The following is a 25,781-nucleotide window of genomic DNA, read 5'->3' as shown; positions in this document are numbered from 1 at the left end:
ACAAATCACTACCCTTGGTGAGATGGCGGTATGACGCTCCACCACCATCTCCTGTCATTCAGTATCTACATGCTCTACAATTAGGTAAGTTTATACCTCCAGCATCCCCCTCTGATTTTACCCAGTTCAGGCTTTATCTCATATGATCACTCTTTTACCTACCTAACAGACTCAGCAAGACTGGGGGTTGAACCGCATAGCTTCCTAAGGAACCATAACGCCCATATACCTTGATGAAATTTACAAGTCTGTCCCTGACCGACAGCTTTCTTCTTTTCTTCCCCTGCTCTACCCAATAAAATGCTGGGAATTACCTTTATCTACTAAGGAGATGGTTGTGGTTTTGCTTTCTACCTCCCCTCCTTCCTAAATTATAGTCTCTACACTGACTAGGGTAAGTGCAATTTTACCCCAATAAGATACCTTTTAATAGATATGTTATTTCCACTATGATATACTAGGAATTATATATATATATTATCTACTATATATATATATATAGATTTTATCTACTACATATATTATCTACAGTTCATCTGTTATTAAATAAACCCCCCCCCCTCTTTTGTTTTTCTTTCTTTCCCCTCCCTTGTTTCTTCCCCCTCCTTTTCCCGTCCCCCAACCCATCCCCCTCTCCCCACTCCCCCCCCTTATTCCCCCCGCCCCCTCCCCCCCCTTTCCTCCCTACCCCCCCTTCTTCCTCCCCCCCCCTTTCCCCCCTCCCCCCCCCCTTTTTCCTGCTTTCCCCCCCCCTTATCCCCCCCCTCCCCCCCCTTCTCCTGCCTTCCTTTCCCTTCCTTCCGCCGGCCCTTCCCTTTCCTAACCATCTCCCCTTCCCCTCACCCTCTCCCTTTCCTTCCCTTCTTCCCCTCTTCTCTTCCCCCCCTCCCTTCCCCCTTCCACCTTACTTATTATTTAGTCTATATCACATTTATCTACCCTCCTTATTTCATACTATAGACTTGAACTATGTTACATTCGTCCCCACATTGCCTTCTCTCCGCCTGACGTTTGCAGAACTGATGTTCCCCTGGTGTTCCCTCTAAACAGCCTCCATTTATTATCTTTTTACTCATATGTAAATGTATATATTATACTCATACAAAAATGTCTTGGAAATTTTGATAATATTGTATTATCCATTACAGTTTCCTTATTTTATGCTCCTGAAGAAGCGCATAAAGGCGCGTAACATGTCGAGCTTATGAGCTTATACAGAATTTGACTACCACCATCACATAGCGTTTGACTCAACGATATGTACTGTAACTATATAGATCAATAAGTTGTATCTGTCTCTTGTTGATCCTGTAGTTCCGTTGCCTTTCTATACTAACCTACTTATTGTGTATGGAGTGCATATTCTGTAAACTATGTATGTCATACCCAGTTTTTATTTATTTTCTGTCTTCCCCCGTTTTTAATACAACATTTTTGAAATAAAAATAATATTTTTAATGATATAAGTATTCTTATTGTGCCTATAAAGTCTTGGTGCCTGCCCACACTCTCATGTTTTCCCAAGGAACTCAACCATGCCCACCACACACATACCTGCCAAATGGCATCAAATAGTAGCTCTTCCCTCTGCATACAACCCTCTCCCTTCACTGCCCTCATCTTCTCCCCCCTCCTCAAAAGCTTCACCATCTGTCATCTGTCTTACCTTTGTTAAAATATTAAGCTGAAACACCTATCCGGCTGTAGTACCTCCCAGCACACTATACTATACTACAGTCACTTGCAAGGGAGATCATGCAGTAGGAGCATCAACAACTGGTCACCAGGGAAAAAATGGAGACCACAGGGGGTGCAGCCTACCATGCACCCTCTCCTGCCTATGACTGCACTGAACCCTGGGCACCTGTTCTGTATCTTCCTTGTCCCTGTCTGGCACTCAGTGGGATCTGTGCAGGAGATCTGACCTGTGGGAGCTACTGGGAGATAAGCTATCACTTGTAAATGCAGAAGCTGGACTTCAGTGTTACCAAGTGATAGTAGTGAGCAGGGAGCAGAAGACCTGAGCCAGAGGTGGTGGAACTGAGTTCCCCCTAGTTCCTGCTGAAAAAAAGCCCTGGTTAAAGGGTAACTTTTTAATGTTTTGGATTGCTTTGAAAATTAATCAAAACCCTTTCCTGTTTTGAAGACACAGCATAAGTAAGAGGAATATCCCTATGAGTAAGTTCTTCACTGAGTGTGTGTACCTTGAATGGATTGATTTTCTTGTCTCATGGGTCAATAAACAACATTCTTGAGGCCTTTTTAATATGGGGAGTGTTTTTTCTTTTTTTCTTTGGAGTGGTTATAGTAAGTAAGAGGAAATATCTCAAATGCAAGGTTAAATCCCTTGGAAGAAAGTTGTCATGGGAAGAGATTTCCCTATTTTACCCTTTTTCTTTTTTGGTGACAACCTCCACTTAGGGGACACAGGCATCAAATAATACCTAACAGGGGTTCTAACCCTTCCCTACTCCTGTTAGGTGTACCTAAAAGTAAAATGTTTAACTTTTTATTTATCTTTGACTAAAGTGATGGCGTTGGTGAGAGGGCGGCGAAGGAAAGTGGCTTTAGGGGACCAACTAACTAGTGTGAAAAGAGTTCATGGGACCTTGGAGAAAGCTGGCCATACACTTGTACAGTTTTTGTTAAAATATTTTTATCTTAAAAACATTCATTTGATGTTGTAATTATTAGCACTGTCAAACTGATGTGTGTTTTCGACCCTGGTTTCGATAAAAATTTGAAGGAGCAAAACATTTTCTTGAAGGAATGAATTTCGAACAGCATATGTGGTTTTTGTTTAGGAAAATCCATTCACTACAAAATCGAATGTTAAAAACAAATAAAATTGTAAAAGATTTCTTATGAACAAATACTATGAATATTCGTATGAACTTTAGCTTCATTGTATGAAGACCATCCCAGACTAAATTAGTGTTTTTTACCGAATATGCAAAGGGCACCAGTATCTATAATTTTTCTGCTGGCTATTCCACTCTAAAGATAATTTAAGAAAATGCAAGACCCCTGCTTAGTAGCATATATACTCACTGAATAACGTATCTTCATGAATGGTGCTGTTTATAAGTATTGTGAAGGGATTAGCTGTTGGGGTCATGCTTTTGCCTTTTAATGATGCACCCTCCCTTCGAAATGTTCTTTTCAGGATTTCTTACCAACTTTTATCAAAGCATACGAACAGAAAAATGTCCCTCTAAGGTGGTACATGAACAGCAACACAAAAGCATTCTCTTTCCGACATGCCGTCTCCTTAGAAGACTTAGTAATTTATAGTGAAAATGAATCTCAGTTTTGGGTCAAGTGTCACTCTTTTAAAAAATTCTGCATACAATATTCCAGTCTCCATGACAGACTTGTGATTTTTTTTTACCTGCACAAAACCTGAATAAATCTTGAGCTCTCAGAATAAACAGATTAGCAGCATGCAAAAAAATATCCAAGGCAGCTAAAATTACGACTATAGGTAGCCACTGGCCTTTCCACTAGAACATTTCTTTCTCTTAGCACCCTATGTTGGTCCATGTGCACTGTCTATTTTGTAAGTACGGGTATATATATCAATGGGGCATAATAATACTGATGGTTTACTGAGCATTAATTTACCATTGAATGCCCATTATTGTTTGCCTTGATTATAAAGTATATTTGCAAGGTGAGTGTTAACAAGCACTGGTCGATATGTACATTATGCTCTGTCTTAGGCTCACCTGCTCTTGTTAAAACAAATACTCTTTCAGTGTGACCTCCCCAAGCACTACTTGGTAAGTCTAGAGGCAGAGAGATAAGCTGTAATACTTGCTTTATCCCTTGCTCCCTGGGAAGCTGATGCTCACCTTTTGCATGCAATGCAGAGCTGGACCTGCATTGTACCTCAATACATCAGAATATGACTATTGGCTGGAGCGGCAAAGAGAAGAGGCTTTGGGGGATTGGTTGCATAATGTGGTGGAATCCTTTTGGAGCAAGGATTAGGGTAAGCATTGCATCTTATTCCTCAAAAAGTGAGAGGAAATCTCCCCAAAGTGAACAGAATCTCTGGCCTCTTTTAAACCTTATATGAGATGTTTGTGGTTGGGTTTACATATACTTTAACCTCTGAAACTAACAGCTTGACTCTTAGCCAACCCTTAGCCTTCCTAACAATGAACATGTACATTGTACCTCATAGGTGACGATAGTGTCCCATGAAGAAAATGCCCTTCTACTAGCACCAAAACAACATGGTTCACATGCAAGTGTTTCCATTTAACCAATATTAAAAAGCTGAAGTATATATTTTCCCAAAAAGAGCATTTTTACTACTATGAGTATGTACCCATATGAATCATGTTTTAAACCAGTGGGCTCCAAACTGTGGCCGCGGGCCGGAGACGGCCCCTTGTTTACCTTCATCTGGCCCTCGGGGCACTATTCCTCCCATTGTACACAAACAATGAGGGACTATTCCTCCCATGGACACCAATGATGGGGCACTATTCCTCCCAATGACAACAATGATGGGGCACTATTCCTCCCAATGACAACAATGATGGGGCACTATTCCTCCCACTGACAACAATAACAAGGGACAATTCTTCCCACTGACAGCAATTATGAGGGGCAATTCCTCCAACTGATTCCAACAATCAGGCACTATTCTTCCCACTGTGTCAGAAATCATGAAATCAGGCCGAGACAGAAGTACAGTTAAATCCCACTTGTTTAATAATAAAAGTAAAAAGAACAAACGTAGTCCAAACATAGCCAAAGTTCAGTAACCGGAATGGTAGTCAGCCAAGCTAGAAGTCAGGGATCAATGTAGTGGAACAGCAAGCATGATCTGGAGCCAGAAGGGATGTCAGCAATGCAGGTCTTGAACAGGATCGCAGGAGAACGTTTCTGTGATGTTGACCAAGGCAAAGGCAGAGCTCCTCTGGACTGGACGGCTTAAGTAGGCAGGACTGACGAGCAGGATATCATCAACAGCTGAGTAACCGTGGAGAGAGATGGGAGCTGGCAATTAGCCGACAGCTGAGAGAAGGAGGGGCTGAGCCCAGCCCTGACACACTGACACCAAAGATGGGGCACCATTCCTCCCACTGACACAATTTTCTACTCCCACTGGAAACTGTCCGCCCCCCCTAAAGTCTGAAGGGCAGTAAACTTTTTTGTTTAAAAAATTTGGAGACCCCGGTTTTAAACAATGGCAGGTAGACAGGCAGTTTATTAAAGCTGAATATAATTTCCTTGGTATCTACATTTCCATAGGATTGATCATCCATAATAAAGCAGTATTTTCTGTTCCCTTAAATTAGTATTTCCCTTAAGGAAATCATTTTACATACTTGCACTTTCATATTTTGTTTTGTATTCAATAAAAATATTTGTAGATGAGCCACTAGACTAGAGGGAGTCAACATTAAACATCCAATCACTCTTCCTTCCTAATAGCTGACAAAATAGGATATTAGCCACATGCGTGGCACATTGTTTTCAGTGTCAGCTAACTCATAGACTTGCATTGTGAGAAGTACATAATAGCAAAGCACAACCATCATGTTTTATGGCAAAGCATAAAGAACAACATACTATACACAGGGGAAAGGCCCTTAAAACCTTAACATGCATAAAACACATTATTAATGTATAGATCAGGGATATGCAATTAGCGGACCTCCAGCTGTTGCAGAACTACAATTCCCATGAGGCATAGCAAGACTCTTACAGCCACAAGCATGACACTCAGAGGCAGAGGTATGATGGGACTTGTAGTTTTGCAACAGCTGGAGGTCCACTAATTGCATATCCCTGGTATAGATGATCTCTTTCACATCTAAAACACACAATTGAAAATACTATGCATTCCCATTAACCCCATTGAAAGGAAAACTATAACTGTTTGGAGAACTATAATTGGGGAGTTTTATTTTAGTTTCTTTTTTAGGTTTATACATTTATAACCTGTTGTTTTATATATATATATATATATATATATATATATATATATATATATATATATATATATATATATATATATATATATAGCAATACAATTTGTTTTACACATGCACATTAACTATATGAAAAAGGGTTCCCAAAGGGTTCTGCCGTCACTTTTCTACGTTTCTATCTATGCTTTCTGTGTGAAGCTTGAACCTCCTTTTTGTCTGAACTAAACAATGGAATGAGTCATCTGATAATGGGTGGAGTCACTGCTGTGATGACTCAATACATTTTTGTAAACAATTAATTTTCATCAGCACAGCTAAAATAGCCGAATATGTAAAGAGAAGACTAGAGTGCCATCTGCTGGCTGGATAAAAGGCTGCATAATATTAATATGCAGTATTTCATAATGATCTGACTATAAAAAAGAAAAATATTCTAAAAATGTGTGTGATCATAATACATTAGGAAAGTGTATATACAAAACCACTACATGATCCGTTTAAAGCTAAATAAGTAAAAAACAAAATAGAAATACATACTATTGAGCTGTTTTATCTGTTGAAGAATGTACTTTTTGTCCATTCAGTCCTAAAGTGTACACAGCAGGGTTAATAAAAATCGATGATTTAAAAAAAATAAAACAATATTTATAATAATAATATAATATAATAATATAATTTATAAATAATTGTATTTATTTAAATCTGATTTTTAAAATTTTTTTTAAAAATAAAATGCTTTTGAAATAAAAATCTAAAAATGTAAGATACATTAATAATTTAGTTTATTCAGCATGAAATGGAGCTTAGTTATATAGCATGAGGCTGTATATTCTGCAATATTTACATAAAACTCATTCAATGAGTCCAAGCTCTGCAAGCTGAGATAACATGCACTGCATTGATGCCTTCACACAATTTCACACTAACTACCAGCAAGAATGAGTCCTTACATTTAAAGAGCACCTGTCATAGCACTGCCGCATCACCAGCCGTCCTATTAAAGTGAATTGGACTGTCCGTGAGTCAACAGCGGGTCAGAGGAGGAGCTGCTGCGGGACAAAGAAGACAGTTGCTCTTTAAAAATGATTTAAAATGACTTGATTTAAATCAAATCCACCCTGATACACAGCCCTGCCTGACAGCATGGGCAGGGTGGCAACCTATACATCGTAATTTCACTGTGCCAAACAAATATAATTTTCCCACTAAGGGCCCTTTCACACTGGGGCGGTTTGCAGGCGCTATTGCGCTAATAATATCACCTGCAAACCGACCCGAAAGTGCCGCTGCTTTGATTCCAGTGTGAAAGCCCCAAGGGCTTTCACACTGGTGCGGTGCGCTAGCAGAACGGGAAAAAAAGTCCTGCTAGCAGCATCTTCGGAGCGGTGAAGGAGCGGAGTGTATACCGCTCCTTCACCACTCCTGCCCATTGAAATCAATGGGATGGCGTGACTATACCGCCGGCAAAGCACCTCTACAGAGGCGCTTTACGGTGGTTTTTAACCCTTTCTCGGCTGCTAGCGGGGGGTAAAACCGCCCTGATAGCGGCCGAATGTCGACGATAAAGCGCCGCTTACAATAGCGGCGCTTTACCGCCGATGCCGCCCCCCCCGCCCCAGTGTGAAAGGGCCCTAAAACAAATGGTGAATCAAATATTCCTTCCACAAAATGTGCTGCTGCCCCTTTAAAAATTCAGCAAATGACATAAAGTGCCTGTAAAAGCAAAATATATACAAACATTAGGTGGTACTACACATCAATATCCTCTTACAAAATATTTTTAAAGTAAAAAAAGTGACCGAATATCAAAAATAGTTCAAAGTAACATAAATAGTCCCGAAAACCACATAAGTATATGCTGAAAGTCACCAATAGCGTACATATAGCTTCAATATTGAATATCAATCGTCATGCAGTGCTTGTGACAACCATTCCCTCAGTGTAGAAAGTGCAAGGTCTGGAGGAGGACCAGAGGAGGGCTGGAGTCTGTTAAATGCTGAGACCAGGAAAGGCAGAGACGAGGGGGTGCTGCGGCTGCACAGATAGGCGCAGGATCTGTAGGAGATCTGTTGTCCTCTCTGCTGCTGACTGCTGAGATGGGGGGTGTGGGGGGGGGTGAGGTCAGGCACTGATGTGGATGAGAAGGCCTGGCTCGCAGTCTCTGGTCTGTATTAATTCATCCCAAAGGTGTTCTGTCGGGTTGAGGTCAGGACTCTGTGCGGACCAGTCAAGTTCCTCCACCCCAAACTCGCTCATGCTTATCTTTATGGGTCTTGCTTTGTGCACTGGTCCAAATAATTTGGTGGAGGGGGGATTATGGTGTGGGGTTGTTTTTCAGGGGTTGGGTTTGGCCCCTTAGTTCCAGTGAAGGGAACTCTTAAGGTGTCAGCATACCAAGACATTTTGGACAATTTCATGCTCCCAACTTTGTTTGAACAGTTTAGGGATGGCTCCTTCTTGTTCCAACATGACTGCACACCAGTGCACAAAGCAAGGTCCATAAAGAAATGGATGAGTGAGGGGTGGAGGAACTTGACTGGCCTGCCAATTAGAGCGGAGAGCCCAAACCAGGCCTTCTCGTCCACATCAGTGCCTGACCTCACAAATGCGCTTCTAGAAGAATGGTCAAACATTCCCATAGACACACTACTAATTGTGCATGTAAAGGCAGGGGTGCCAATACTTTTGGTAACATAGTATATATATATATATATATATATATATATATATATATATATATATATATATATATATATATACACACACACACACACACACACACACGTGCGTGTGCGTAAACCACGTTGCAAAGAAACATTGGCAAGTACAAGAAGTACAGCCATTCACTTCCATTGCTTGTTTGCACCACCTGCAGCTGTCCAACCATGGGAAAACGTTGAGTTTTTTACATTAGACATATTTAAATGCCAAAAAATGTCACTGTGCATGTACTCTTAGTCCTATGTCCTGCCGCCATGTCTGCAAAGCAGCTACACAAGCAACATATTTTGCCGGTATACATGCATACATGCACTATTTTTAACTTGCAAAAAAAAAAAACTTTGTTCTGCTTCAAGCCACAGCAGAGAGATTATTGAATTATCATGGCGCCAGGATTAAATGTTACAAACGTTAAACAAACTGTAAGGAGCCAGTTGATGTTGTGATTTAGAATATAATGGGTCCAGTACAAAGAATTATAATTAAAATGTAATAACGCCATAGGAGCCATCCGAAACAGTTTTCTTGTTATTCTGATCAGATAAAGGCGATTCTCAGAAGTATAGCGGTGGTGGAAATTGTATTCCTTAAGAAGCCAGCATTCTGAAATCAAAAATCCAATTTAATCCCCGGCAACCCACTGGGATCATTATCGGAAATCAGATTATGGTGGGTGTTAAAATACTTTCGCTGCACAGAAAATTCTGTAAAATGAAATTACCATATTTTTATGTATTTTTACCCCAGGATGAGATTCATCACAGCAGCACATCTCATTTCAGTCTTGCAGAAAGTGGGCACGACATGGCACACTGTACCAAGCTCCAGGGCTTCCAACCAATCTCTTAGTAATAGAAAAAAAAGGAGCTGCTTTCTGCGATGGCAAAGTGAGAAACTAGAAGCATCTCAGCTGCAAAATAAGAAAGCTAGTCAAACAACTCTGTTTTATTTAACAAAAAATTGTTTCAAAACCAAACTCAAGGCAGAAATAAAAGGTATACATTATTGCAGCTAGGTATTGATTAATACATCATTAAATGTGCATTTTTTTTACTGTACGCAAGTAAGTATCTGAATATAACCTGGTATCAGTCTATTGCCAGCAAAATGGAAGACAGATCACTTCCGGTTTGCAAAGGAGACACTGTGATTTGAGCAGTTTTGAGAGGCTATACAAACTAGTTTGACGTCTGACACCAGAGGACCCCTTGATAACGTCGTATTGGATGAAATGCGTCAGAGAGGAGACACTAGTGCTGACGTCAGGCCACTGTCCAATACCCTGTTGGCAGTGGCACCCATTGTCATATGTTTTTATGATTCATTTTATTTTGGCTTTTAACATATAAGTCCAATAAATACTACACTATGGAGACTTCATCTGGCTACTGGTGAGCTTTATTTACTACAGCTACATCTAGATGGTACGAGTTGCTGAACAGCCTTCCCCCACAACAGATTGCGGATCTACACTGAGTGCGTGTTTGCTGCTGTAACGGCAGCCAGCTTTTCCGGTGAGTGTCCATTTCACAGGGGTGCGGTGGATGATTCTGGAGCACTGTACTGGATCACCTCTTCACTTTTTAAGTCACCACCAATTTTTGTCAGGTCACCCGAGGCCAGATGATAGATGCACACCGTTGGAGTCAGGAGTGCACCGCTAAGATGGTGAACCCTGACTGCTGCTGATGGAGCTCTGGGTGGTTTAGGAAAGCAGGTCCACTGGAGCACCAACACCGATCCCACTGGGAGCTAGAACATAAGATTCCCCAGGGCGCGGAATCTAAGAGCCAGCAGGTGTTCACCAGAGCTTCTAGTGGTGAGGATGGACTGCGCTGCAACTCGCTCCAGGTCGTGGCCCCCAGGGTCTCCCACGGTATGCTACTGGAGGATAGAGAGGAAGCAGCAGTCCAGGACAACAAGGGATAGTCAGGAGATAAGCCAAAGGTCAGGGCAACAAGCAGACAAGGATTAGAAAAAGAACACGCCAGGGGTCAGGGTAACAAGCAGACAGGGATAGTCAAAGAACAAGCCAAGATTGGTGAACAGAAACAGAGCACATGACAAGAAACACACAGGAAGCCAAACACACAATATTGATCAGCAAGGCAGGCTTGGACAGCACAGTGTTAAATAGTGTATCCTGTAGAGGCTGAGGTGGGGCCACGCTGAGGGAAGATTACTTAACCATGCAGGTATGAGAGTGCAGGCCCTAAGGCTGATACACAGACCAGAGGTAAGCAGACAGACAGGGCATGAAAGTATTACTACAGATTCATGACAATTTATTGTGCACATCTTTGCACTGAACTATTGTGTTTTCACCAATAAGTTTATATTGCTGATCCTATCATGGGACTGTGCATTTAAATCTATATTTTTCACTATATTTATTTTTTATTGTTGATTTCCATTCAAGATTGGACTTATATATATATATATATATATATATATATATATATATATATATATATATATATTTTTTCACTTTAGCATTTTTTCACGTTAACACTTTTTTACACTTTATTTCAATGTGCTTTCCATTTATAGCACATTATTCACATTTCATCACTGTTCATTTACTTGGCGCTACACACTTTTTCTTATAATAATAATAATAGTAATAATGCACTGGTTCCTAAAAAAGTGTCAATAATGTCAGTTAGGTGTCCGATTTGTCCGCGACAATGTCGCAGTCCCGTTAAAAATCACTGATCGCCGCCATTATTAGTGAAATAAATAAATAAATAAAAATGCCATAAAGATATCCCATAGTTTATAGACGCAATAACTTTTGCACAAACCAATCAATATATGCTTATTGGGATTTTCTTTTACCAAAAGTATTTAGCAGAATACATATTGGCTTAAGCTGATGAAGAAATTAGATTTTTTACATTTTTTTTGGATATGTTTTATAACAGAAAGTAAAAAATATTGTTTTTCTATTCAAAACTGTTTTTTTGTTTATAGCACAAAAAATAAAAACCGCAGAGGTGATCAAATACCACCAAATGAAAGCTCTATTTGTGGGAAAAAAGGACATCAATTGTATTTGGGTACATCGTCGCATGACTGCGCAATTGTCAGTTAAAGTAAGGCCCCTTTCACATGGATGAAAAACGGACATACATGTATCTCTATGGGATAGCGGACGTTAGTGGAAGATCATCCGCTGACATTCGCTAACATGCGTCTCCGCCAAGCTCTGTTTTATTATGACGGAAGAAAACCCTATTTTCTCATCCGAAAAAACGATGTTAGCGGACGATACGCTTACATTTGATCCGCTGAAATCCTTTTTGTTCCCTCATTAAACACACTGTATATAGCTGGTTGCTAAGGAGGGGGCCGGGAAGCCACCCACCACGTCGTTAACAACAGATGAGTAGTCAGCTGTCAGCGGGATTCCCTGCAGACAGCTGAATGTAAAAAGAAAAAAAATTGTCAGCAAAAAAAAAATTTGCAAAAATAATGGCGTGGGGTCCCCCCTCCAAAATCTATGCCAGACCCTTATCCGAGCATGCAGCCCGGCAGGTCAGGAAAGGGAGGGGACGAGCGAGCGCCGCCCCCTCCTGAACCATACCAGGCCGAATGCCCTCAACATGGGGGAGTGGGTGCTTTGGGGCAAGGAGGGCTCTGCGCCCCCCACCCCAAAGCAATTTGCCCAATGTAGATGGGGACAAGGGCCTCTTCCCGACAACCCTGGCCGGTGGTTATCTGGAACTGCAGGTGGGGGCTTATCAGAATCTGGGGGCCCCCTTTAACAAGGGGTACCCCAGATCCCAGCCCCCCCATGTGAATGGGTATTGGGTACATACTACCCCTACCCATTCACCAAAAAGGCAGTGAAATGTAAAAAGAAACAAGAGCCAGTTTTTGACAATTCTTTTATTAATAGCTCTGTCTTCTCCCGGGGCCGTCCTCTCTGCTGCCATCTTCTCCTGCCATCTCTCCTGGTGCCTTCTCTCCCACCGCCGTTTTCTCCTGCCGCCGTCTCTCCTGGTGCCTTCTCTCCTGCCGCCGTCACCCCTGATGCCTTTTCTCCCACCGCCGTCTTCTTCCTCGACGCCAGTTACCCGCTAAAAGAATAAAAAAGCAGCTGTTCGTCTGTTGCTGTCTTCCTCCGTTGTGTTATCATCCGCTGTCTGGCATCTGTTATATAGCCATGGAGCATGGCCATCAGATGACGTCACCTGGAGAGCCCGCCCCCTGTGATGTCAAAAGGGCGGGTTCGCAGGGTGACGTCATAGGATGGCCACATCCCATGGCTATATAACAGATGCCAGACAGTGGACGACAACACAACGGAGGAAGACGGCGACAGAAGGACATCAGCTTTTTAATTTTTTTAACGGGTAACCGGCGGCATTGAGAAGGCATCGGGGGTGACAGCGGTGGGAGGAAAGGCACTGGGAGAGTTGGCAGGAGAAGACAAAGGCAGGAAGAGACAGCGGCAGCTTAATATTTTTATTAAGGTTTTCACAAAAGAGAATACGAACTTCTTTACAAAAAACACGTACAGTATAAAATGTATACAAAATCGGTGCATTTCCAAACATTTTGTAAACATGTAAATACACCTAAAGTGTTTCTTTCAAGTTTAGACCCCTTTCACACTGAGGCGCTTTACATGCGCTACAGCGCTAAAAATAGCGCCTGCATAGCGCCTGTAAAGAGCCGCTCCTTTCTCTCCAGTGTGAAAGCCCAAGTGCTTTCACACTGGAGTGATGCGCTTTGCGGTGGTTTTAACCCTTTCTCGGCTGCTAGCGGGGGTAAAAGCGCCCAGCTAGTGGCTGAATAGTGCAGCGAAAATAATGGTAAAACGCCACTAAAAATGGCGGCGCTTTACCGCTGACGCACCCACCGCCCCAGTGTGAAAGGGGTCTTAGATGTTTACCATCTATATAGATTATACTAGCCTTGTCTGTATGGGGTAGTCCCAATTCTCGTTTAAAACATCAAATGTGACCTAGATAAAATGCATCTCAGTTTCCATACACAAGTGTAAAACTGGTTCAAAAACTTTTTTTTTTTACATTTCACTTTTTCACCTTTTTGGTGAATGGGTAGGGGTAGTATGTACCCTATACCCATTCACATAGAGGGGGGGTTTTGGGGGTCTCCTTGTTAAGGGCCTCCAAATTCGGATAAGCCCCCCGCCCGCAGACCCAGACAACCACCGGCCAGGGTTGTCGGCAAGAAGCCCTTGTCCCCAACAACATAGGGCAAGGTGCTTTGGGGTGGGGGGGCGCAGAGCCCCCCATGCCCCAAAGTACCAACTCCCCCATGGTAAAGGCATGCGGCTGGTATGGTTCAGGAGGGGGCTGGAGTCCCTTTGGTTCACTCCCCCTCCTAATGAGGAAACGGGAAGGAGCAGAGTGAGAAGTTCTGTCTGTGTGTGTCTCTCCTCACTGCACAGTGAGAAGAAGAATTCCCCCCACAGGAGCTGACAGGCTGTGTCTCTCTCTGAGAGCCTGTGTGTGTGTGTGTGAATCCCGGCGGGCCCGCAGGGCACCCGCTACAAATACAGTATCTCACAAAAGTGCGTACACCCCTCACATTTTTGTAAATATCTTATTCTATCTTTTCATGTGACAACACTGAAGAAATTACACTTTGCTACAATGTAAAGTAGTGAGTGTACAGCTTGTATAACAGTGTAAATTTGCTGTCCCCTCAAAATAACTTCACACACAGCCAATAATGTCTAAACCACTGGCAACAAAAGTGAGTACACCCCTAAGTGAAAATGTCCAAATTGGGACCAAAGTGTCAATATTTTGTGTGGCCACCATTATTTTCCAGCACTGCCTTAACCCTCTTGGGCATGGAGTTCACCAGAGCTTCACAGGTTGCCACTGGAGTCCTCCTCCACTCCTCCATGATGACATCACAGAGCTGGTGGATGTTGGAGACCTTGCGCTCCTTCACCTTCTGTTTGAGGATGCCCCACAGATGCTCAATAGGGTTTAGGTCTGGAGACATGCATGGCCAGTCCATCACCTTTACCCTCAGCTTCTTTAGCAAGGCAGTGGTCGTCTTGGAGGTGTGTTTGGGGTCGTTATTATGTTGGAATACTGTCCTGCGGCCCAGTCTCCGAAGGGAGGGGATCATGCTTGGCTTCAGTATGTCACAGTACATGTTGGCATTCATGGTTCCCTCAATGAACTGTAGCTCCCAGTGCTGGCAGCATTCATGCAGCCCCAGACCATGATACTCCCACTACCATGCTTGACTGTAGGCAAGACACACTTGTCTTTGTACTCCTTACCTGGTTGCCGCCAAACACGCTTGTCACCATCTGAACCAAATAAGTTTATCTTGGTCTCATCAGACCACAAGACATGGTTCCAGTAATCCATGTCCTTAGTTGGCTTGTCTTTAGTAAACTGTTTGCGGGCTTTCTTGTGCATCATCTTTAGAAGAGGCTTCCTTCTGGGATGACAGCTATGTAGACCTATTTGATGCAGTGTGCGGCGTATGGTCTGAGCACTGACAGGCTGACCTCGAACCCCTTCAACCTCTGCATCAATGCTGGCAGCACTCATACGTCTATTTTCCAAAGACAACCTCTGGATATAACGCTGAGCACGTGCACTCAACTTCTCTGATCGACCATGGCGAGGCCTGTTCTGCGTGGAACCTGTCCTGTTAAACTGCTGTATGGTCTTGGTCACCTTGCTGCAGCTCAGTTTCAGGGTCTTGCCAATCTTCTTATAATCTAGGCCATCTTTATGTAGAGCAACAATAATTTTTTTCAGATCCTCAGAGTTCTTTGCCATGAGGTGCCATGTTGAACGTCCAGTGACCAGTATGAGAGCGTGAGAGTGATAACACTACATTTAACACACCTGCTTCCCATTCACACCTGAGACAGTGGCGTAACTAGAACCTTCAGGGCCCCGGTGCAAGAAACCATGGAGGGCCTCCCTGACCTCCGGCCAGGGCCCTTCCCACTGATTCCAGGGGCAGCAGGACCTGGATAGGAGGGGGAACAAATCCCCTCCATTTTCCTCCTGCAGCCACTGAATGCCTTTCAGAGGGAGAGGAGGAGAAGCAGATTTTTAGTGGCTGCAGGAGAAAAATGGAGGGGATTTGTTCCTCTAAATGCCCCCCCATCCAGGTGTTCAGGGGCAATATGTGTGCTATTGCAATTGTGACCCCTGTAGTTATGCCCCTGGGATGAGTGGCAGCGGTGTTGGTGGGGGATGGGATAAGTGGTGGTTGGGGAGGGATAGGATCAGTGGCATCGGTGGTGGGGGATGGGATGCGTGGCAGTGGTGAGGGAGAGATGGGATGAGTAAGGCAAGGGTGATGGTTGGAGGAGGGTGGAATGGGATGAGTGGTAGTGGAAGGGGGGATTGGATAAGATGAGTGGCAGCAGTGGTGGGAGGATGGGATCCGTGGTGAGGGTGGTGGTTGGGGGGGTGGGATGGGATGAGTGGTGAGGAGGGGAATTGTATCAGTGGCAAGGATGGGATCAGTGGCAGTATTGGTCATGGTGGGGTGGATCAGTGGCAGCAGTGGTTGTGGTGGTGTGGAGGGGTTCAGGGTATCAGTGGCAATAGTGGTGGTCGTGGTGTGGGGGGTATCAGTTACAGTAGTGGTGGTGTTGGGATCAGTGGCAGTAGTGGTGGTCGTGATGTGGTGGGGTATCAGTGACAGTAGTGGTGGTGTGGGGATCAGTGGCAGTAGTGATGGTGTGGGGATCAGTGGCAGTAGTGCTGGTGTGGGGATCAGTGGCAGTAGTGGTCATGGTGTGGGGGGTATCAGTGACAGTAGTGGTCGTGTGGGGATCAGTGGCAGTAGTGGTGGTCGTGATGTGGGGGGGTATCAGTGACAGTAGTGGTGGTGTGGGGATCAGTGGCAGTAGTGATGGTGTGGGGATCAGTGACAGTAGTGGTGGTGTGGGGATCAGTGGCAGTAGTGATGGTGTGGGGATCAGTGGCAGTAGTGGTGGTGTGGGGATCAGTGGCAGTAGTGGTGGTGTGGGGGGTATCAGTGGCAGTAGTGGTGGTGTGGGGATCAGTGGCAGTAATGATGGTGTGGGGATCATTGGCAGTAGTGGTGGTGTGGGGATCAGTGGCAGTAGTGGTGGTGTGGGGATCAGTGGCAGTAGTGGTGGTGTGGGTGTTATCAGTGGCAGTAGTGGTGGTGGTGGTGTGGGGGGGTATCAGTGGCAGTAGTGGTGGTGAGGGGATCAGTGGCAGTAGTGGTGGTGTGGGGGGTATCAGTGGCAGTAGTGGTGGTGTGGGGAGGTATCAGTGGCAGCAGTGGTGTGGGGGGGATTAGTGCAGTAGTGGTGGTGTGGGGATCAGTGGCAGTGTTGATATAGAGGGATGGGTGCCACTTACTTGCAGATCACTTGGTTCCCCCTCCTTGCTGGGTCTTGCTTGGGTGAGCAGAGAGGACGGGTGGGGCCTGTGAGTGCAGGCGGAGCTGGAGAAGATGGGTGGAGCGGGCGGGGACTGTGCCTGTGAGTGCAGGCAGAGAGGATGGGCGAAGCGGGCGGGGGCTGTGCCCCTGAGTGCGGGATCAGAGGATGGGTGAAGAGGATGGGTGGAGCCTGTGTAGTGTGCCCGTGAGTGCACTCGGGAGGATGGGCGGAGCGGCCGGAAAGGATGGGTGGAGCGGCCTGAGAGGATGGGCGGAGCGGACTCCCGTGAATGACTGTAGTGTACACCGTGAGTGTACACTACTGTACTATCTCCCAGGCGGCGGTGGGCCCCCCTACAGTGGCGGAAACCGAGGGCCCAGTCGGGACCTGAGACCTTGTAACACTAACGAGTCATATGACACCAGGGAGAGAAAATGGCTAATTAGGCCCAATTTGGACATTTTCACTTAGGGGTGTACTCACTTTTGTTGCCAGCGGTTTAGACATTAATGGCTGTGTGTTGAGTTATTTTGAGGGGACAGCAAATTTACACTGTTATACAAGCTGTACACTCACTACTTTACGTTGTAGCAAAGTGTAATTTCTTCAGTGTTGTCACATGAAAAGATAGAATAAAATATTTACAAAAATGTGAGGGGTGTACTCACTTTTGTGAGATACTGTATATTCCAATATCCATTAAGGATATAAATTCACTTTGTGTGCATCAAATCCCCTTGAAACATATAAAAGTAGCAGTGACATCATCACAGTTTTGAACTTAGGCTGTGCAGAGAACAGCAAAAATACAAATGGCCACCGGCGCAAATGTGTGCCCTAAATACAAATTTTTGGGGTACCCCAGAAAAAATGAAAAAATGTTACCAGTACAAATAACAATGTATAGAGGTGTTACCTATAAAACTGGAATACACTATATCATCAAAAGTATTGCCTTTACACGCACATGATCTTTAATGGCATCCCAGTCTTAGTCCGTAGGGTTCAATATTGAGTTGGCCCACACTTTGCAGCTATAACAGCTTCAACTCTTCTAGGAAGGCTGTTCACAAGGTTTAGGAGTGTGTCTATGGGAATGTTTGACCATTCTTCCAGAAGCGCATTTGTGAGGTCAGGGACTGATGTTGGATGAGAAGATCTGGCTTGCAGTCTCCACTCCAATTCATCCCAAAGGTTTTCTATTCAGTTGAGGTCAGGACTCTGTGCAGGCCAGTCAAGTTCCTCCAGCCCAAACTCGCTCATCCAGGCATGTTGGACTGGCTGTGAGGGGAAGTTGGAGAAGTTGGAGGCTGTTCCAAAATGACTACCGTATGAGGTCAGGAATGGTGTGCGCTATCTCCTGTTCTTATATGGGGTTAAGACTGAAGTATTAGTTTTGTCTTAGCCCTCTAAAAACGGTAGGCTATATAGGCCATGATTAATATCTCTTTACTAGTTTTGAAGGTCTTTGAATGTAATGAGGTTTGATGTGTAGAGCTTATTAACCTTTTCTATATATGTTACATTCTTATATTCTTTGGGACACTTTTTTGTATTTATTTATGTGTACATGCGTTCATATTGTTTTTATGGTTTTTTGCTTGATGTGCCTTTTTATGTTTATTTGATCTGTATGTAGCACAGTCCTAGATAGGGGCTAGGAATTAGATAGAATTAGTTTGTGTTTTAGATACATTTAGTTGCCACACTGTACTCAGTGTTGCTGTTAATGTTTGTTAGGTAAAAACCAAGTTTGCTCACTGTACTAAGTGAAGCTGTGATCGATTTGTTAGGTCTGCTTAGTGTGCTCAGTTGCTGCCAATCTGTCTGATAGCTTCCTCTGTATCCAGGGAACTTTAGATGTTTCTGAATGATAGGTGTGGAGCTATGCAGATGGCAGCATGAATATTGATACAGCCCTGGCATTCTAGAGAGGGAGGCTCGCATGGCATGCTGGGAGACTGTATATATTCTGTGAGCACACTGAGCTTGGGGCCTTTTTGCCAAAGAGGATTAGTCCAGCCTGGAGGGCACGCTGCCCTCTCGGGCAAAGTTGCTGTTATGTCTGCTGTTGTGAGTCCTTGCATGGGTGACCTGAGGGCCTGGATGCTGAGACTCTGGAACTAAGGAAAGCTGACTGATGGGGGCTGTCCGCTGAAGATCTGGTCTGGTATCACTGGAATAAGGTGTCACTTGCAAGTTGGAAGGAGGAACAAGCTGTCCTTGTGCCTTGTGTGTGTACAGATGCTTGAGAGATTTTGGGGACCTTTGCGCGTTTGCTACCCCTTGGGTGCTAGAGAAAGTCAGCTGTGGATCTTTTTATAGGGGACACTGGCTGGTGGCCTGAAGAGCTTTATCGAGCTAACCTTCTGCTTAAAGGGACTCTGCTCTTTTGGCTCTAAGAAAGGAATTCACAGTTACTACTACTACTCCTCATACTACCACCTTAAAGCTGAAGTCTACTCTTTGCTACAAGCACAGACTTTAAAATAGCATGTCCTGAAGAATAACTAAGTCTTCAGATGTACAAAGTAATCTATGGGGGCAACTAATTCATGGGGGCACCCTAATGGGGCAACTAATCAATGGGGTAATCTGATGGGGCAACTAATCTATGAGGGGAACTGTGATGGTGCAACTAATTGATGGGGGTAACTAATCTATGGGGGCATTCTGATGGGGGCAACTAATCTAGTAGGGCACTCTGGTTGGGGCAACTAATCTATGGGGGCAACTAATCCATGGAGCTACTCTGATGGGGCAACTAATTAATTGGGGCAATCTGATGAGGCAACTAATCAATGGGGGGACTAATCTATGAGGGCAGTCTAATGTGGGTAACTAATCTATGGGGGAAGTCTGATGGGGCAACTGATCTATGGGGCAACTAATCTATGATGGCACTCTGATGCAGAATCTAATTTATGGGGGCATTATGATAAGGGCTTCTACCTATGGCCTACTGTGATGGGGCAGCTAATCTATTCGGGAAATCTGATGGGGCAACTAATCTATGGTGGCATTCTGATGTGGGCAACTAATATATAGGGGCAGTCTGATGAGGCAACTAATCTATGGGGGCAATCTGATGGGGCAACTAATCAAAGGGGTAACTAATCTATGCAAAGACACTGATGGGGCAACTAATCTATGGGGGAAATCTGATGGGGCAACTAATCTATGGGGGCATTCTGATGGGGGCAACTAATCTAGAGGGGCACTCTGATGGGGCAACTAATCAAAGGGGCAAATAATCTATGCAGAGACTCTGATGGGGCAACTAATCAATGAGGGCAACTAATCTATGGGGGAAATCTGATGGGGTAACTAATCGATGGGGATAACTAATCTATGGGGGCATTCTGATGGGGGCAACTAAACTCCTTTCTATCGCCCACCTAACCACCTGTCCCCTGGACCCTATTCCCTCTCAAATGCTCCGGTTCGCCCTCTGACTCCATCCTACACTTTCTAACCCACATCTTCAATCTCTCCCTCACCTCTGGCACCTTCCCCAATGCTCTAAAACATGCACTGGTTACCCCCATACTTAAAAAGTCGTCCTTGGACCCTACCAATCTTAACAACCTACGCCCTATCTCCTTGCTCCCTTTTTCTTCTAAACTCCTTGAACGCCTGGTTTACAACCAACTGAGTGACCACCTCATTAAGAACAACCTTCTTGGTCCCCTTCAATCTGGATTTCGCCCTCAACACTCCACAGAAACTGCTCTTCTAAAACTCACAAACGACCTACTAACTGCAAAAACCAATGGACACTACTCTGTACTCCTACTTCTTTCAGCTGCCTTTGACACGGTTGACCACCCCCTCCTCAAAAAAAAACTTTACTCCCTCGGTCTTCGCGACTGTGCTTTTCAGTGACTCTCATCCTACCTATCCCAACGCACCTTCAGTGTCACTTACAATTCTACTTCCTCCACTCCTCTTCCCTTTTCCGTCAGGGTCCCCCAAGGTTCTGTTCTTGGACCGCTTTTATTTTCAATCTACACCTCTTCCCTGGGTCAGCTGATAGCCTCTCACGGCTTTCAATATCATTTCTACGCTGACGACACACAAATCTATCTCTCCACCCCTCAACTCACTCCATCAGTCTCCTCACGCATCACTAACTTACTAACCGACATATCTGTATGGATGTCACACCACTTCCTCAAACGCAACTTGTCCAAAACCAAGCTTATAATATTTCCTCCCCCACGTGCCTCTTCCCCTGACTTGTCTGTCAAGAGCAATGGCACAACCCTCCACCCCTCCCCACATGTCAGGGTGCTAGGTGTTATCCTGGACTCTGAACTCTCCTTTCAGCCCCACATCCAATCACTTTCCAAAGCTTGCCGCCTCAACCTCCGCAACATCTCTAAACTACGTCCCTTTCTAACCAACGAAACCACAAAGCTCCTGATTCACTCCCTGGTTATCTCTCGCCTCGACTACTGCAACTCCCTTCTCATTGGCTTACCTTTAAATAGACTATCCCCCCTTCAGTCCATCATGAATGCTACTGCCAGACTCATCCACCTTACAAACCGCTCAGTGTCTGCTACCCCTCTCTGCCAATCCCTCCATTGGCTGCCACTCGTCCAACAAATTCAATTCAAAATACTAACAATAAGTTACAAAGCCATCCACAACTCTGCGCCCAGTTACATCACTAACCTAGTCTCAAAATACCAACATAATCGCCGTCTCCATTCCTCCCAAGGCCTCCTGCTCCCCAGCTCCCTCATCACCTCCTCCCATATCCGCCTCAAGGACTTCTCCCGAGCCTCGCCCATACTCTGGAATTCCCTAACCCAATCTGTCAGACTGTCTCCAAATCTATCCACCTTTAGGCAATCCCTGAAAACTTTCCTCTTCAGAGAAGCCTATCCTGCCTCAATCTAACAACTGCACTGTTTTCTCCATTAGCTCATCCCCCACAGCTGTTACCCTTTTGTATAACTTGACCCTCCCTCCTAGATTGTAAGCTCTAACGAGCAGGGCCCTCTGATTCCTCCTGTATTGAATTGTATTGTAATTGTACTGTCTGCCCTCATGTTGTAAAGCGCTGCGTAAACTGTCGGCGCTATATAAATCCTGTATAATAATAATAATCTAGAGGGGCACTCTGATGGGGCAACTAATCAAAGGGGCAACTAATCTATGCAGAGACTCTGATGGGGCATCTAATCAATGAGGGAAACTAATCTATGGGGGCAATCTGATGGGGCAACTAACTTAAGGAGGGTAACTAATCTAGAGGGGCACTCTGATGGAGGCAAATAATCTATGGGGCATTCTGATGGGGCAACTAATCTATGGGGCATTCTGATGGGGCAACTAATCTATGGGGTCACTCTGATGGGGCAACTAATTAATGTGGGCAACTAATCTATGGGGGCATGCTGATGGGGGCAACTAATTAATGGGGGCAACTAATCTAAGGGGGCAATATGATGGGACAACCAAATGATGGGGGGCAACTAGTCGATGAGGGTACTCTGATGGTGCAACTAATTAATGTGGGCAACTAATCTATGGCGGGAAGCCTGATGGGGCAACTGATCTATGGTGGCACTCTGATGGGGGCAACTAATCTATGGAGGCACCCTGGTTTACAGTACAGACCATGGTCTACTGTAATGGGGTAGCTAATCTATTGGGGCTAATGTGATAGGGCAACTAATCTATGGGGGCATTCTGATGTGGGAAAATAATATATGGGGCAGTCTGATGAGGCAACTAATCTATGGGGGCACTCTGATGGGGCAACCAATCAAAGGGGCAACTGATCAAAGGGGCAACCAATCTATGGGGAGACTCTGATGGGGCAACTAATCAATGGGGGCAACTAATCTATGGGGGCATGCTGATGGGGGCAACTAATAAATGGGGGCAACTAATCTATGGGGGCAATATGATGGGACAACCAAACGATGGGGGCAACTAGTCGATGAGGGTACTCTGATGGGGCAGCTAATTGATGAAGGTAACAAATCTATAGGGGCATACTGATGGAGGCAATTAATCTAGGGGGGCACTCTGATGGGGGCAACTAATCTTTGGGGGATTCTGATGGGGATAACTAATTGATAGAGGCAACAAATCTATGGGAGCACTCTGATGGGGCAACTAATCAATGGGGGTAACTAATCTATTCTATGGGGGCATTCTGATGGGAGCACCCTGTCGATCAGCCTGCAGCTGCTGCCTGCCTGCAGTAAATGTACTGTGGGCGGGCGCCAAGTTGTTAAAGACCCGGAAAGTATAGAAAAATACTTGTTGATCTGCAGGAAATGCACTCTGCTCCTAAATCTTATTGTAGGCTGACAACACACAGCTTTTTTGTGGATTGAGTGTTGTCATCCCACCAGTTTTCTCCTGCCAAACCTACCCTCCCATCTCCACATTATAAAAGCTAATCATGCAGTAGCCCCAAGAGAAGGACTGGTAGGGCTACTAACTCTCCTTGATTACTCTCACAGGAAGGGAGGCCTCGACACAGGACAGCTTTGAATTTCTGATATCATCAACAGGTATTTTTTTTTTTTGCACTTATTGAACAGACATAATAAAAGAAAATAGTGAACAGACAAAAATGAAGCAAATTAGAGGGGTTATTGGTTAGGGTTTACATACACTTTAAATATGACTAAGTATACACTAAGTTCGTTTTAGTTATAGTATTTGACATGCATCCCATCAGCTTTTGACAAACTAACATTCACTGGATTGCGTGGGCAGCAGTGTAGCTAAGGACCAGTTGTCTAAAGATGACATTTTTATATTGTGTTGTGTATTTATATTTCTTGGCTAATATTTGCTTTGATAACTGGGTGTCAAACACTTGTGTAATTACTGCAAATGCAGCTGGTACAATCGCTATCAGGCTTGCCAGGATTGATGATTGCCAGGTTACTATCCCTATTTTGCTGAGGTTGAGAACCTGCATGCACATTCTAGCCCAGTAGTTTTATACAATAAGCTAATACTAGGTCTAAATCCTTCCTTCTCCCACTGTCCACTCCTTACATTCTTCCCTCTATCCTTCCATCCTTCCAGTCTTTCTTCTTTTCCCAAGTCAAGGTGAGCAGCCGGATTTATTTTTGGTTAGCATTCTGCTTTAGCAAAAAAAAAATTCATCTCGCATCAATAAGTCAAATGTTTTGTATATCTTCATAAATTCGGAGGTAATCTCTGTACTTGAATTATCAATAATAGGCAACCCCCCTCCCCCTTCCAAAATAAAGACTATAATTTTAAGGTATGAATACTATATCAGAACAACTTGGAGTTTACTTTGCAAGTGCATTTTTCTTTAGCTTAGTGAATGTGATAAAAAGAACACCCAGTGATGTGGAAGAAAAAAATGAAAAAAAAAAAATGTTTTTGCTTGTGTAGCATCCCTGACCCCCAGGGGCATGGGGGCTCCTCCAGAGGCAGGGGTGGGCCAGCATTTTACCACAGGGGTGAGTCCATGGCTAAGATGGGGGACCAGAAAGAACTTTGAGCACTAGTCACTTTTCCCTTTTTAAATATTTATTGTAGAAAAGTCAAGGAGGTGCAGATTAGACATGTGCAGAACAGAAAAATTTGATATTGTTTTGTTTCGGATCGATTCATAATGTTACTAATTTTGTTTTGTTATGGAATTTGTTTAGTTTAGTTTTTGTTAAATTTCGCTTCGTTTTCGTTAAAATTCCTTTCATTTATTAATTTTCTAATGAATTCCAACTTTTCAGAACGATTAGAATTTAAATTTATCGAAAAATGATCGACTGATCCGAATTCTGGCTTTTAAGTAGTAGGCCGGAAAGCCGGCGAACCCGCATCCTTAACAAGTGGGCTTCCCCACTGACAGATGAATTTAAAGAAAAGAATGCTGGCGATTGCACACCAACAGAAAAATGTTTAAAAAAACAACGTAGAGCCCCTCCCCCCAGTCCATACCAGGCCAAAATGTAAAAAACGGCCTAGGGCCCCCCAAAATCCATAACAGACCCTTATCAGGCCACATGCCCTCAACATGGCGGGGTGGGTGCGTTGGGGCAGGGGGGGCTCTGCACCCCAAAGCATCATCTGTGATGGGGACAAGGGCCTCTTCCTGACAACCCTGGGTGTTTTTATTGTTTTCTATTTTTCGGGTACGGCGGGCGTCATGATTGACGATGGATTTACATCGAGGGACACCATTTTTTTATTTTTTAATAAAGGACTTGTCAAAAACTATTTCTTATGGTTATTACTTTTTGACACTTGTTTGGTGAATGGGTAGGGCTACGATGTACCTAATACCCATTCACATGAGGGGGTGGGATCTGGGGGGCCCCTTGTTAAAGGGGGCTTCCAGATTCTGATAAGCCCCCACCCACAGATCCCGACAACCACAGCCCAGGGTTGTTGGGAAGAGGCCCTTGTCCCCATCAATATCAGGACAAGGTGCTTTGGGTTGGAGGGCGCAGAGCCCCCCCCTGCCCCAAAGCACCCCCCCATGTTGAGGGCATGTGGCATGTGGCATCTGCCGGGCTGCATGCTTAGATAAGGGTCTGGAGTGGATTTTTGGGGGGACACTATGCCATATTTAAAAAAAAAATTCTATTGCCGGGCACTTGCCGGCATTCTTTTCCTTACATTCATCTGTCATTAGGGAAGCCCCCTGACAAATGATGACTCATGGTTGTTAAGGACGTGGGCGACCGGCTTCCCGGCATTCTGCTTAACAACCA

Source organism: Aquarana catesbeiana, linkage group LG06, assembly GCF_042186555.1.
Source record: "Aquarana catesbeiana isolate 2022-GZ linkage group LG06, ASM4218655v1, whole genome shotgun sequence".
Lineage (NCBI taxonomy): Eukaryota > Metazoa > Chordata > Amphibia > Anura > Ranidae > Aquarana > Aquarana catesbeiana.
This window is presented reverse-complemented; position numbering follows the sequence as displayed.